The sequence below is a fragment of the Arachis hypogaea genome, chromosome 16 (genome assembly GCF_003086295.3).
Source record: "Arachis hypogaea cultivar Tifrunner chromosome 16, arahy.Tifrunner.gnm2.J5K5, whole genome shotgun sequence".
In the NCBI taxonomy this organism is placed as follows: Eukaryota; Viridiplantae; Streptophyta; class Magnoliopsida; order Fabales; family Fabaceae; genus Arachis; species Arachis hypogaea.
The window spans coordinates 135,136,687-135,152,773 of record NC_092051.1 but is presented as its reverse complement, the minus strand read 5'-3'; the positions used below and the strand labels follow the sequence as shown (position 1 = coordinate 135,152,773).

The 16,087-nt window shown below is 38.1% G+C and overlaps 1 long non-coding RNA gene across 1 annotated transcript; it reads right to left on the bottom strand.

Moving 5' to 3' along the window:
• LOC140179858 (uncharacterized) lies at positions 1 to 2,495 on the bottom strand. The gene is made up of 3 exons (XR_011873684.1): positions 1,904 to 2,495; positions 1,678 to 1,825; positions 1 to 181 (listed from the first exon to the last, which is right to left on the bottom strand). It is a non-coding gene; the product is annotated as an uncharacterized lncRNA (long non-coding RNA).
• Between the last annotated feature and the right edge of the window lie 13,592 nt (positions 2,496 to 16,087).

The following is a 16,087-nucleotide window of genomic DNA, read 5'->3' as shown; positions in this document are numbered from 1 at the left end:
ACTCCTTACATAATAACCCATAATATAATATACATATAGAACATACAATTCCTATCCCTCTTACAAATTTGTAATAACAAAGACGAGGGAATAAAATAATCTAATTAATACAACAACATATCAACCAAACGCAGTATAACTCTTCTTAACGCTTCTTCATCCGGTTCCTGAAAAGGTAAAGCTGTAGGGGGGTGAGAACCTAACCACACGGTCTCACCACGGAATTTCAAAGTTGTCATAAGAAGATATTCAATAAGAAAACTGTTTTCAGATTCTGTGATTATCATTGTCTTATAAATACTTCTAAAATTCAATAGCTAATCGTTTAAAACCTTTTCAAAGAGGCAGTGTTTAACATTTTCAGAAATTCAAAGTCTTTCCTTTCTCATAAGCAAATCTCAATCAGAAACCAACCACACAATCAAACAACACAGTCATTAATTCAGCACCAAGGTTCATTCTTAAATGTAGCACACCAGGACATACACAGGCAAGACAAACAAGGAAAGCACAAGTAGGTAGCAGTTACAGCAAATTGTTCAAGTAGCAGTTAAGAACAGTTTAGCAATTAGGCAAACCAAAACAAGTTCAAACCCAAGCAAAGCATACAAATGCATATGATGCATGCCTGTCCTATGGCTGATGAGGCTCATCTGTCGGTTATCCAGCCAACCCGACAAGTCTGAATTGTCCTTAGACTGTCCCCCGACGTGCATCCCCAAGAGTCTATGCATAGCTTTTTCTCAAATAATCAATATTACTCAATGGGGGTAACATTCCCGGGAATTTATATAGTGCCCGGTCACACTTACGTCGTAGGGTCAACAGAGTATCGAGTTTTCAACCTGGTACACGTGGTGGCAAGCCACGGCACTTAATCCAGGGAACCTCGTATCTCAGATGTTTCAAATTCATAAGCCATATAAATAATTCATTCATCATTCATCAATATCTAAGCCATTCTCAATATTATCATCATTCGTCAATCCATATCCATTCCCAAATTCATTCAAAAATCATATTTCAAATCAATCCTCATCATCCTTCTTTCCATTTTGTTCACTAACAATTCTCAATCCAAAACATAACTTTTTCTTTGATAAATGAAGTATTCTTAAATCATCATTTAATGCTTAAAATTAAACCTTTTAAAATAACTACTTCAAATTAAACTTCTAATTTTATAAAATTTCGGCAGCATCTCCTCTAAAACTCGGATTCTACCACCCTTTTCGGGTCCCATCCAAACATTTCTCGAACCTTTCCAAAACCTCAATCATTTTCCAAGATTCGGCTAGTTCCAATATCAAATAATTTTCAAAGCGAATCAGTGCCCATAATAAATCTCTTTCTAAAATCAGACCAGCTCAAATACTAAATCATTTATAAAGTCACTAACTCAAAATTAAACCATTTCCAAAGCCAATTCCTTTACATCATCAAAAATAGCTTCAAAACCAAGAAAAGCCATTTCTCATAATAATCAACTAAATAACCTTTCAAACTAATTTCTTTTCAGCAATCACAAACTACTCAAGCATTCAAGCAATCAGTCATTCAGTCCAGCAAACAACCACATTTAGAAGGCAATTATAATCACAGGCATATGTTCTCTCACATTAATATCTATTTATCACAACTCTGTAATATAAATTAGATTTTAAGAAAAACCCGTACCTCGACTCGTCGAAACTATAACTTAAAATGCGTCAACGAAACCATTTCTCTTAACCCGAAACCAACAGCAACCGCAAACTCAGTCCCTGATCAGTTTTGCAGCACTCACAGCAACTTAAAAACAACATGCAATGCTCAAAACACAACCCTACGTTACCAGAATCTCAGAGTTTATAACCAAACATAACAGAATATTAACACGGCTTTCCGAAACGTAAATACTTACCGAACTAAGAAAATGAAACAGCGGCGGTCGCTGAATTGGTTTAGCGGCAGCTCCGGCAGCCACCTCGAACGGCAGCGGCGACCAGAACTCCGGCAACGGCGACGGCAGCAGATCTCAGTGGCGGCAGAGGTGTTCTCCGGCGGCAGAGGCGGCGGTAACCCCGACGGCGGCGCTGACAGCGACGGCTCCCTCCGGTGACTACCCAACCACGGCGACGGCAAGGAAGCCATGGCAGCGGCGGCAACAAGCTCCTCTCCCGCGGGCTCCTCCTCTCTCCTGACGCTCTCCCTCTCTCACGGGTCTTCCTCTTCTCTTCCTCGGCGGCGCGATGACAGATCCGACGGCGGTGACACGGTTGGACATGTTCGGCGGTGAAGCGGCTTAACGGCGTGGTCTTCCTCCAAGGTTCGGTGAGGACGCGACGGTGGCAGCGGCGGCGAGACCCAACAACGCCGGTGCGCCTTCTTCCCCTCTTCTCCTCTCGGCTCTCTCCTCCGCGTCGGTGCTAACGAGCGATGGCGGCGAGCAGCCCGGGCCACCAGCGCTAGCCGTCCCCCTCTTCTCTCTTCTCTAACTCTGTTTCGTTTCTCCCTTTCTCCCTCAATGTTTCTTTCTTTCTTTCTTTTTCCCATTTCCCCTTTCTATTTTGCTTTCTTTCTCTCTTTTGTATTGTTCCTTGTTCCCTGAAGTAGTTTAGGTATTAGGTTTGGGGGAAGGGAATGACGGTGGGTTAGAAGGTTAAGATTAGGATAGTTTAGGTAATTTTAATAAAATTAGGGGTATAGAGTATTAGTTTAAAACCTAATTTAATCTATTAAAATTATTTTAAAAATGTTATTTGATTATTAATTTACTAATTAACTTTTAATCAAATATTTTAATTTAAAATTAAAGACAATATAATTAATTTTCTTTATTTAACTAAATCGTATGAAATTCTTATTCTTTTGCAACTGTTAAGCTGTATAATTTAAATATAGAAAAGTATTCAATAACTATAAAATTAAGTAAAATTTCTAATTTGATTGTCAAAACTTGATTTAATTACTTCTAGTAAAATAATTTCTAAAATAAAATCTTTAATTTATAAATGAATTGAAATTAACTCATAATAATATTTTTTTGAAAATTATGGGTCTTACACCTTACATCCTAACCTTTTGAGTCATCTGCCTCTTCTTCTTTTACTTACAATCCTCAAATCAAATATGTCCATCCTCCTCATTCACCTATGGCGTTGTTGCCTTGGCTTTCGACCTACTATTTCTCCTACTCCTCTTCTGACCAACTTCCATCTCCGCCTCACTTCAACGGCATCGGCGTTGTCGTCTTCATCGTGTGGCGCCACAATGACTCAGCCCAACTTTTTAACTGTCGCCTTTCTGTAAATCTTGAGTAATTAATGAATAACTAGCTAATAAATAAATTATTATTTAAAGAAATTAAGAAATTAAATTTTATAGTTTAGGGAAGTAAAAATAATTAAAATACGAATTTTGACACTAATTTAAAAAATTTTGGCCCGAAAACGGACATACTGGTTGTACCGGGCCCATATTGGGCCCAAAGCGCAACATACACAAGCATTTAACTAGCCTCCTTCCTCTTCCATTCACTCAATTCACGCGGGGGGAGGGAGAGGGAGAGGGAGGGAGAGAGAGAGAGAGATAGAGAGAGAGAGAGAGAGAGAGAGAGAGGAAACGATGGTGAGAACAGACGTAAAAGTTACTATTCACTTCAATTTTCAATTGTCCGTAACTTTTGATCCGGAGTTCCGATTGACGAGCCATCAACAACCACGCGTTCGTCTCGAAATTCTCTACAAAACTCACTAAACAATTTGGTAAGGAGGTTGCATTTTCGCTCCCAGTCTTCTCCTCTTCAGTTTCGAATATGTTAGGTTTTGAGAATTTAAAAATTGAATGATTTTGATGGTTTAGGTGAACTCTAGCAGCGAGTAATCACTGGATTTTGCCCGTTTGACTCATGAGTAAGGTAAGAACCTTCAAACCCTTGTGCCCTATTCAAATTAGTGAGCCATATGTTGATTATTGTGATAATGTGTGGTATTAGATTGAATTTTGTGATGATTGGAGTCACATTGATGAATTGGAACAAAGCTGTGGCGAATTGAAGCTTGTTGAGTTGGTCCGGAGACCTCAAGGCTTGCGGAGAAGAGAATTTGTGGCGTTTGTGGTTTAGGGAGAAATTAACCAAGGTATGGTTTTGGTTTCTCGTAGATAATATATAATGTAACGTAAAAACATAAATTAGATGACCGTAGGATAGATTAAACTATGTGAACTTGTTGAGGTTTAGTAATTCGGTAAAAATGTTGAGTTGAATATGTGAATGTGTTATTGAATTATTGATTAATGATGAGGATTGAGATTGACTGTGAATGATGATAATCATATATTGATGATTTATGAGTAACGTTGTTTTGATTATGATTGTGTGGGTTGGAATTGATGAAATTGGACGTTGGTGTGTTGTGGAAGGGATAGAAGGGATATGAGTGTGTTTTGAACATATTTAGTGTTGTTTTGAGGTGTAGTATAATGGTTTTTGAAATGAAAGTTTGGTAAAAATAGAGGTTTGGCATTTCTTTGTAAAATATTGATTTTTGACCAAACTTCAGCAGATCATAACTCCGCTTTCGTACTCTCAAATCTTGTCAAACTTATTTCAAATGAAAATTGGATCCATGAAGTTTATATCGTTTAAAGAGCAGACTAAAAATAATTTTTAACAGAAACGTTATGCGCGTCGAAAGTTTGGTGTGCAAAAGTAAATTTTGCAGAACTTAACAGCTTTTGCAACTTTGGTTGGGCGTGCGTACACGAATGCACACGCAACGCGGACCCTAGGCTCTGCCCAGATTTTTCGGGTATGCGGGAGTATGCATGCGTACGCGAAACCCCTGTTTTTGGAAAAAGTTGTATTCTTGTGATTTAAACCCATTTTTCTAACTTCCAAACCTCTATAATTGCCTTCTAAGGTCCGATAGCTAGGTTTTAGACTATAGAATAAGGGTAAGGATGTTGATGGAGCTAGTTTTGATATCAAAGAAGACTTGAGAAGTGAATGATTGAGTCGATAAGATGTTGAAAGTGATGAAATGAGACATGATGAGAAGGATTATGATAATATGAGATGATGATGAATGAGTTGAATGAGATATGATTGAGATGATGATGACTGATTATGATTGAGATATATGTGACTGGGTAAGAGACAGTGGCATTGTCCACCTGTTCCGGGTAAGAGTTGAGACATTGGGTAAGATACGGTGGCGTTGTCCACTTGCTTCGGGTAAGAGAAAAGGAAGAAGAATGATTGAAAGTGATTATGGGGACGATTATTATGAATGTGAAGTGCGAATGTATAATTTATTCCACTATGTTGCATCATTTTTTCTCTCTATTGTAAAGTGTGTCGGGCACTATATCCCAAGAGCGTGGCGAACGCTATATCCCAAGAGTGTGGCGGACGCTATATTCCAAGAGTGTGGGAGCACTTTACCCTGGAAGCGTGTCGGGCACTATATCTCATGAGTGTGATGGGCACTATATCCCAATAGCCTGGCGGACGCTATATCCTAAGAGTGTGGGAACACTTTATCCCGAAAAATGTGACGGACACTATATCACATGAGTGTGGCGGACACTATATCCCAAGAGTGTAGAGCATGTCAGAGAGACGATATTCGGGTTAGCTACCATGTGTGTCGAGTTTTGGCAAGATAACCGACATGTGAGCTCACAGCCAATAGAAAAGGTATTCATCATATGCATTTGTATGTTTTGTTTGAGTGTGCATTTATTTTGACTTGCCTAATTGCTTACATGTGATTAACTGCTATCTGATCTATTTGCGGTAACTATTATCTATAATTGTGTTTTCCTTGATTGTATTGTGTGTGTTTGCAACCGAGAGATCCCTCGTGTGGTGGAGGCGTGACGAGGGTAGTTCCATCGGTGTTTCGGAGGATTGGAGGAGGTAAAAGTGAAGTGTTGAGTTAGGATTAGATTCGGAACTTGAGAACCTTAGACAATTTACCTAAATTCTGGTTTAGTTTATTCCTTATGTTTTAAATCTGAGTGTTGGAGTTCTAGGATCGCCTCTGGCTTTCCCACGACCTTATATATTATGTACGTTGGCACATTTACCATGTTGAGAACCTTCGGTTCTCACTCCATACATATGTTATTATTTTCAGATGCAAGTCTAGATGCACCTCAGTGAGCGTTTGGAGGTTCCTATGGCAAGTAAAGTTGGGATGTTATATTTTGGACTGTTGGTTATGTATTTATATTTATAGACTCTCCTATGGCAAGTAAAGTTGGGATGTTATATTTTGGTTTTCTGTTGGGATAAGTCCTATTTGTTCCCCTAACGTTTAAATCGTCCTATTTGTATCCCTAACGTTTGTAAAAGTGATTCAATGTTATCCTACTATCAACTATACTAACAAATCAGATTATATTTTTCAATTATTCTCACTTGGATGTATTCATTCTCAATTAGGTCTCACTTGGATGTGTTCAATTTTAATATTATACCCACTATTTGTATTTAGATTCAATTATGTCTCTAGAAAAGTGAATTATGTAAATGTTGTACGAATTAGTTTCAAATTATGATGAGCTATTTTTCGGAGTGGATCATCGATTCTATCCCAGACATTTGTATTCTAACTTCAAGAAGAAATTTTTAAAACTCAAACTAAAGCGTTCATGATGTGTAATTGACGGTAGGATAATATTGAATCACTTTTACAAACGTTAGGGATACAAATGGGACGATTTAAACGTTAAGGACACAAATAGGATTTACCCCAAACGTTGGGGACAAAAACGATACTTTACTATATATATATATTCTGCGGCCGGTCTTAGCTTTGCAGGTCGAGCTCGGAGCTTGATATTCTGTATCTTTTGCTTTTCCACTCTTATGTCTATATTCTACGGCCGGTTAAGCTAGAAGCTTCGAGTTCCATAACTGTTTTAACAGCAGCGGGATCTAAGAAGGATGGAACCTAGAAGGAGTGGATCTAAGGCAAAGGATGGAACCCAATAGCAGCGGTGGCGATGTCGTCCTCCTTTGTCGTTGCCCTACTCTTTCCTTCTTATTCTCTCTCTTTTTTTCTTTCTCTTTTTCTGTTCTCTTTCTCAGATTTTTTTTAATGAATATTGTAATTTTGATGCTAAGATTTGAATTTGTTGTTATTGTGATTTGAAATTTGAAGTTGTTATTGTAAGTGAAGGAGGAGGTATATGGTTGAGAGGGTTGGAGATGTGAAGAGATTGCGGAAAAAGAAGAAGAGATTGATGGATGGTGATGATGATGATAAAGTAGAAGAGTTGAGAGTTTTAGAAATAGGGGATTATGATTTTTGAAAAATTGAAATTGGGATATTTTTTAAATTATAAAAACTAAAAGTACATGTAACTTTTGTAATTATAATAATTGTTAACTGACACGTCAGTGTTTAATGTTAACTTTTCTTAATTCAATTAATGGCTGATCAGTTTTGTCAAAGTTAATAATCTTTTAGGAGTTTTTTTGTTAATATATAACATCTTTTAAGGTCCTTTTTGTTAGCGTCTAAATCTTTCGAATACTTAATTGGTAGTTACCTTTATATTTGTATTAGTGGAGGTGACATACTGTAAATATAATACTAAAGAGCAAGTGCACTAGTCGTTTCAAATAATAAAAATAACGAGTAAAGTATTGTTCCTACGAAGAATTGTTAAGTACTTAATTTGTTTTCAACTATTATTTGGATTGATAAAATTTAATTGGATTGTTGATTTGATTGTGGATGCTAGAGAATACAGCAAAAATATAAATAGTTTTTTTTTTTTGAAGTAAAGGAGCTTAACACAACAAGGTGGAGCAACAAAAGAATCAAGAACTAAACAGTAATAATAAACAATCCATAGTCATCTCCGGCATTGCCATCAACAACCATTTGGATCAACTCTACTCTAATCCTTACAACTCGTAAGCGACCTATTAATAATTTCTACAATTCCTGCTTCTTGACTCCTGAAGATTCTGTCGTTCCTTTCCATCCATATATGCCAAACAATAGCAAAAAATCCAATTAGCCACCTATTACGTTCCTCCTTCCTTACAGTCACTCCTGTCCAGCTTTCAAAATGTTGCTTAATTATCCCTGGAACAACCCGCAATATGCCATAGTCAAACAACCAAGCACACCACACCTGCCAAGTAAACTGACAATGAAGAAACAAATGGTGGAGGTCTTCAACATCTTTTTTGCATAAAACACACACGCTATCCAGCTGATCAATAACGCCTAGCCTTCGTAATCTTTCCTTAGTATTGACTCTACCAACTAGTACAAACCAGGTGAATAACTCAATACGTGGAGGTACTAAACCTCTCCAAATGGAACTAGTGAAACTATAGCTCGTAATTTCCTCCGGAAGTGTTTCCGCCTGCAAAACCTGCACAAAGGAGTTAGTAGTATAAATGCCAGATTTATCAAATTTCCACACCAATTGGTCCTCTCTCTCCGTTGTTAACTTGACTGATCGTAGAACTTCATGAAGTTGGTTAACTAGTTCCAACTCCCATTGGAATAGTTCCCGTCTCCACTGAAAGTTCCATATCCATTCTAGCCCATCCTAAAAATCACAATCCCCTATAACAGATCCGTTCTGATTTGAAATCGAGAAAAGCCTTGGGAAAGTGTCCTTTAACATACCAGTCGGCAACCAACTGTCCTCCCAAAAACGCACTTGTCTACCATTACCTACTTCCAGAGATAAACCCCGAATCATTTTCTCCCTCACCTCCTGCTCTTTGATTTGTAACTGGCAAATATCCCTCCATGGTCCCCCTTTGGAAAATACAGACTGATGACAAAGCAACACATTAGGATTTAAGTTATTACAAGAGCACACAATCCTCTTTCATAATGGACAATTTTTCTTAGAAAATCGCCACCACCCTTTGAATAGCAGTGCGGCATTTCGAAGTACTGCATCCCCCACTCCCAAACCTCCTAGCTTTTTTGGGGCTTGTACTATTTCCCATTTCACTAAAGGTATTCCATGCTTGCCATCTTCGTTGCTCCACAAAAATCTCCTCTGCAGTAAAATTAACTTCTCTGCTATAGCTTTTGGCATTTTGTACAAGCTCAGGTAGTACACTGGCAGACTATTCAGTACTGATTTAATAAGCACCAATTTACCAGCTTTGTTTAACGTTTTTGATTTCCACAAACTGAGTTTGTCTTCCACCTTATCTATAATTGGTTTCTATATCTTGACAAGTCTTGGGTTCGCTCCAAGTGGAACACCAAGGTATTTAACAGGCAGGCATGCTTCCTTACACCCTAATAAACTGCACATTCTTTGCGACCACTCCCTATCACAATTAACTGGGATTAAGCTGGATTTGTCAAAATTAATACTCAAACCAGACATCACCTCAAAACACCGCAAAAGTCTCTTGTAATTTCTGATAGTAACCTCATCCTGTAGACAGAACAATATGATGTCATCCGCAAACTATAAGTGAGATAATTCGATGTTGTCCCGTCCGACCAACAATGGAGAAATCCTACTATTCCTCACAGCTTCAGCTACCATCCTATGGAGTACATCCACCACAAGTACAAAGAGAAAATGGGAGAGTGGATCACCTTGCCTTAAACCTTGTTCCATCTTAAAGGATTTAGATGGCGACCCATTTATTAGAATCGACATAGATGCGGAACAAATACACTCATTGACCCAGCTTCGCCATTTAGTACCAAAACCCATCTTTTGAAGGACGATATCCACAAAACTCCATTTGAATCTGTCATATGCTTTTTGAAAATCTAACTTGATTATCGCTGCACTCTTCTTCCTCGTCTTCAGCCACTGCACAGTCTCACAAGCAATCAAAGCTCCATCATGTATCTTCCTCCCTTTCACAAAAGCAGTTTGTGTCTCTCCTACTAATCCAGGCATTACACTCCTCATTCTTCGTACCAATACCTTTGATATGACCTTATACACACAGCCTACCATGCTGATTGGACGAAAGTCCTTTATCTCGTTTGCTCCAACGAACTTAGGAGCCAAAGCCACCCAGGTAACATTAGAGTCTCTTGGTAGCTTCGCAGTTCGAAAAAAATCCATCACTGCTGCAGTGAATTCCAACCCAATCTCTCCCCAACATTTCTTGATGAAGTTCAAGTTGTAACCATCATTACCTGGTGCCTTAGACGATCCACAATCCCACACTGCCTCCTTTATTTCTTCAACCGACGGCATTATCTCCAGCGCTGCCACCTCATCTTCATGTATCTTATTAACCAACCATCACGAAAACCAACCAGCGCGGAAGCTTCTTGATGATACAAGTTTTTGTAAAAGTCCTTTATTGCAATCTTTATTCTGGCCTGATTCCTCACTAACCGTCCATTTATCACTAGAGCTTCAATACGATTGTTTCTCCTCCTTGTAGAGGCAACATGGTGAAAGTACCTGGTGTTCTTATCCATCAATTTCGCATGTCGGGACCTAGACATCTGTTTCCAATGGACTTCCTTTCTGACATACCATTTTTTACAGAAACTAACCAAGACTTTTCTTCTCGCTTCTAATGTACCATCGTACACTCCATTACTAACCATATCATCAATCTTTTTTATCTCATTCTCAAATTATTTTATTCGCAAATCAACATTACCAAAGTGTTGCTTATGCCATCTACTCAAAGGTACAGTCAAAGCCTTCAACTTATCTATAAACTGAGCATCTCCTAGACCCCTCCACTCTTCTTTCACCAGTCGGAGAAAATCATCATGTGTGAACCAAGAATCTAAGCTTCGGAATGGCCTTGGCCCCCCACCGATCCTGCTATCCTCCATTATCATTGGGCAATGATCAGATAAACCCCTTGTGCCTCCTCTAAGTCGCGTCTCAGGGAACTCCTCAATCCACTCCAAGTTCACTAACACTCTATCAATACGGCTACATGATTGACCACGGAACCAAGTGTATTTACGATCATGCAGTTCTAGGTCTACTAGCTCCATTTCCTGGACCCAGTTCTTAAACTCTTCTGCCGATGTTGTTAACATACTAGCTCCTTTTCTTTCTTCCACCTGAACAACTTCATTAAAGTCTCCCATAAAGCAAAATGGTACTTGACATAACCTGACAGAAAACTCAACTCTTCCCACACAAGTAGCTTTTCCTCTCTTTCATGAGCACCATACACCAAACAAAATGCACAGTTAAAATTGTTTTTCAGGAGAACGCCTTCAACGCACTGCCATCTAGCCCTTTATAGCAATTATTTTTTCTAAACATCAGTTCATCCCACATGATTAACAATCCCCCAGAAGCCCCTTCCGATCCGACAAATTCCCATCCTATGACACTATTTCCCCAAATTTGCATGACATCAAAATTTGTAATAACCTCCTTTTTTGTCTCTATCAATCCTAACAGATTAACATTATATTTTTTTTTCAAATTTTTCACCATACTAATTTTTCCAACACCCCCTAACCCCCTAACATTCCAAGAACAGTAAATCATTTATAAATATTTTTACACACCTTATTTCGGTTCTTTGGACGACTTCTCCTTGCTTTCTCTTTTTGTTTTGCTTGTTTTCTTTTCATTGCGACGACCTCATTTTGAGCTTGAAGGATTGCCATAATATCTTCTTCCTCATTGTACTGTTCTACTCCTGATTCTATTGTCAGTTCCCACGCAGCTCTGTTTTCTATCATATCATCTTTCCAACTATTTCTTTGTTTTGCTTGAGCATAGTCACTGTCTTCATCCTTCTGTGAACCTGCTGAATCCTCCAAGTCCCTCACGTTCCCTTCCGCCTCTAACGCCGTTTCTTCCACTATTGAATTTTCCTCCCCTGAGACCGAGCCCTGAACATCATCACTTCTCAAATACTCTGGCGTTCTTTTCTCACTCTGAACTGCCTCCCCGTGAATTACTTCATCAGTGGTATCCACCCCTTTGACCGTGTTTTTAGATTCTTGCCCACCACCCCTTGTCGTGCCATGTTCCCCCTGTTCCCCGCCCAAGAAATCACCATGAGTGACCACCGCAACCTTACCTCTCTTCCCTGTTTGTGCAGTCGCAACACCATCATCCGATACTCGCCCCTCGGCATGTTTATTTTCGTGCGTAACTTGGCCGTCGTTTATGGCGACAACTCCCTCCATTGCACAGAGACTCACTGCATTCACCAATGATGTTTTGGGAATCCGGATCACTACATAATCAGCCTCGACGTCCACTAATTTATCACCTATGGGTTTGGTTGCGCAGCTGCTAGCAGCACCCGTTGCTGAAACACCGTTTTTACAAGCCACCGGATCGGGTTCGTAACCGGGTCCAGAACGCTGCTCCACTTGGCCGCCCATCATTATCCTAGCTAAAGATCCTTGTTGGTTTTGAGCCCAAGACACTTCCGTTCCTTTACTCCTTTTATTCCTTTCATCAAATGTGTTCCATAGGGATTGGCCCATTATTGATTCCTTCCCCTTTTTATTTTTCAACACTTCAGCTGGGCTACGTTTGGTTTGGCCCACCATTACATTGTCCCTTTCTTTATTATTTAGCAAAAAATTGGGCCTCACATCATAATTACCCCTTTTATTTAAATTGCCTCCAACCAAATCTGCCCCCTCATGCCTTGTCTCACCATAGCACCATGTTACCGTTTTTTCAGAATTGGATCCCTCACTAAATGATTGATATCTCAAGAATTCAGCTCCGTTAGTAACCGCCCTCATTATTGGTGCATCCATTTCTGGAATTAAACTTTTCTTATTCCATTCATTCAAATAATCTAATTGAATTACCTTTCTGCCCTTGTCACATTCCACCTCTCGAATCCCTGCACCACCGTCTTCGCCGCCATATCACACCCCACCATCTTTGGAGTCCTAGTCACCGCATGAGCATCGTTGTTCCCACTATCCATGACAAACCCGCCACTATTACCTTCTTTGAATTCCATGTTGGTCACGCATTCTGATCCATACCTCCCTCCACCAACTTCTTCAACAAATATGTCGAATCCACTGGTACCTATTGTTATGTGAATCCATTCGTTAATAACATCAAAGATATATGTATCAATTTGTATTCGTCCCGCACTGAAAGACTTGCACGATTCTGTGTCTATGTCACACTTAACCATTTTCCCCCACTGTTCTTCAATCAGTCTGAAGGTGTCGGCCGACCAAACATGCAACGGCACGCCAAAGCACTCCAACCATACCCTGCGAGTTTCACTTCGCTCGTTCTTATCCCATCTCCATACACTATGGAACATATTTAGAGAATTACACCTACTATGTTTGAGTGCATCTTCTACATCAAGCAAATTCTCAAAAGTTAATAAAGCTTTGTACGCCCCCAGCTCTCGAATTTGGACTCCATGCGGCCACTCACTTCGTACTTTTTATGTCAATTTGGTGAAATCAATGGCAGTCGTCATTCCCCCAATAATGCTCTTTTGCAGCCAGACCAAATTTTCTTTTGCCACCGGAACTTCTATCTTCTTCGTCCATCCATTTCCATGTGGGTCCTACATTTTCTCCGTCCTCTTTGCACATTCAGAGTGTCTTCTACCTTCATCCCTCCTTGTTTCTCCATATCTCATGTTGCCTACATCTTCCATGTTGTTTTTCATCACATGCTTTCCTTTATTCTTTATTACCTCTAATTTCCTCCGATACTTAGCTTCTCTGACAAACATTTCCTTATTCCTCAATCTCATGCGGTTCATCTCTGCTTAGTAGAAAATTTTTTTGTTGTATACACTAAATCCCAATTGTTAGGACATTTGATTTCATCCCATTACGGACTTGAATATGTGGAATTTAATGCTATTCAGTTTATTTGTTATAACTTTAAATTGGTCAAGTTTTTTAATGTAGTTTCTAGTCTTTCTCAAGATTAAAAATTCTCAAAAACTTATATAGATGTACGAATCTCTTAGCTACAACTTATGTGAGTAAATAATTATATTTTTGTGAAACTTGTATAATAACCACATAAATTACGTTTGTTTATCTCTACTTTTTGCTCAATTTATAGTGTTTATAAATAGTAGCTTCATTTACAATTTTTTTTTCTCAAGTGCATTGTAAATCAATATATCATTTAAATGGTGATCAGATATCTAAAAGCATTAAAATTAATTATAAACACATATGATTCATAACATAAATCATTAAATAACATCATTTCATAGCATATCAATTCACATAATGGGCTATATCAATGTCCTAGCCAATAAATTTAGTTTATAATGAAATAAAATAAAATGGTGATTATAATTGAAATTGAGAGAAAGAAGTACATGATTGTAGTTCACAAGAATTTGACTCTAGGTTGCTATAGTAATACTCTCATTGCTTTTAAAAATTCTGAATCAACCTTTAAATATGATGTGTTTTTCTTTGGTCCTCCCTTTCTCCCTTTAATCAGTCTATTTTTAACATATTTTTTTATTAAAAATAGGAAGAATGACAATCACACAAAGATGAAGTTTCATAATCATATTCTACATTCTTCATGGAGGATAGGCTATAATAAAATGAGTTGGTAGATAAAGCATGAGGGTGGAATAGGTTGTCATTAGTGCTGTTGTCTTTTAGTATCTTTTTACATTATTATACCTAAATATAAAAAAATTTGATGAAATAAAAATCACATTAAATAAAACTAAATAAAATAAAAAATATTTTATTAAAAAATTTTTAAAATTAAAATAAAGATAAATTATGTTTTTTGTCCCTAACATTTTCGAAAATTTTTAAAATTACTCTTAATGTTTAATTTAATTTAATTTTGTCTTTAACATTTGAAATAAGTTCAATTTTACCTTACTGTTAATTATTTAACAGTCAACATCTAGTCAAATTTATTTTTCAATTTTACCCTTATAAATATCTAACCCTAATTTCTAACCCATCTAATATCCAACTCCATCATCATCACATCAATACCACTCATTCCCACCTCCTTTCTTCTGACCCATTCTCACTCGTTCCTTCTCACCACCACCTCCTCCTTCACTGTCGCCCTCATCATTACTGCACCCCTTCCCTTCCAACTGGCACCATTCATTGTCATCGTCATCTCATTACCATCGGAGTTTGGAGAAAGGCATGAGGAACTCAAAGAGGGCAGCGAACATAAAGCGAGGATGAAAGTGGGGAGAGGCTTGCGAAGGTCGGAGTGGGAAACTCGGTCTAGCCGTGAATTATGGCAACAGTAGCAGGACTCACGCTCGGTGATGGAGGAATTGCGATGAGGGAGGAATTGCGATGGCAAAGTTTATCGATGGTTTGGTGGATCCTCTCTCAATGATCGTGCCCCATCCTCTCTCTTCCTTCCGTTCTCTACCTCTCTCTGTCATGTGGGTAAGGGTGTCATGGAGTAGGTGGTTGTTGTGGTTAATTTGGGTAAGGTGTGCTGTTGTTGAGACGAGGGATGCAAGAGTAATGGTGGGTACGATGATGATGATGATGGTGATGGTGGTGGTAATGGTGAGGTGAAGGGTTGGAGTTGGGTTTGGAGTGATGAGTTAGGATTAAGGTTAGACGAATGAGAGTTAAAATTGAAAAAATGAGTTTTGACTAACTGTTGATTCTCAAAAATTTCACAGTAAGGATAAAATTGAAATTATTTTAAATGTTAAGGACAAAATTGAATCAAATTAAACGTTACGAGTAGTTTTGAAAATTTTTGAAGTTAGGGATAAAAAACATACTTTATCCTTAAAATAATTATTTATTATAAATATGATAAAAAAATTAACTCTTATTAAGGAGTAATGATGGGTAGCAAGCCTAAAACTAAATGTTATTGAAGGGTGTAGACAAGTGTAATTATTTAGGGATTAAGTAAAGTCTTCTACTCTCACTATATAAGCAGAGTCTCTTTGTATTTAGATAACACATCATAATAACAAATACTTCATTCAAATCCCTAATTGTTGATGCCTACATTAGATACACATGTGTTTATCTTTTAACTGCAAAGTCTCATGTCTTTTCTATCTTTTAGCAATATAAACAAATAATAGAAAAATAAACTGGTAAGAATCTAAAAGTTATCTAATCTGACAATGTAAAAGAATTTTTGTCCACTGATTTCAGAC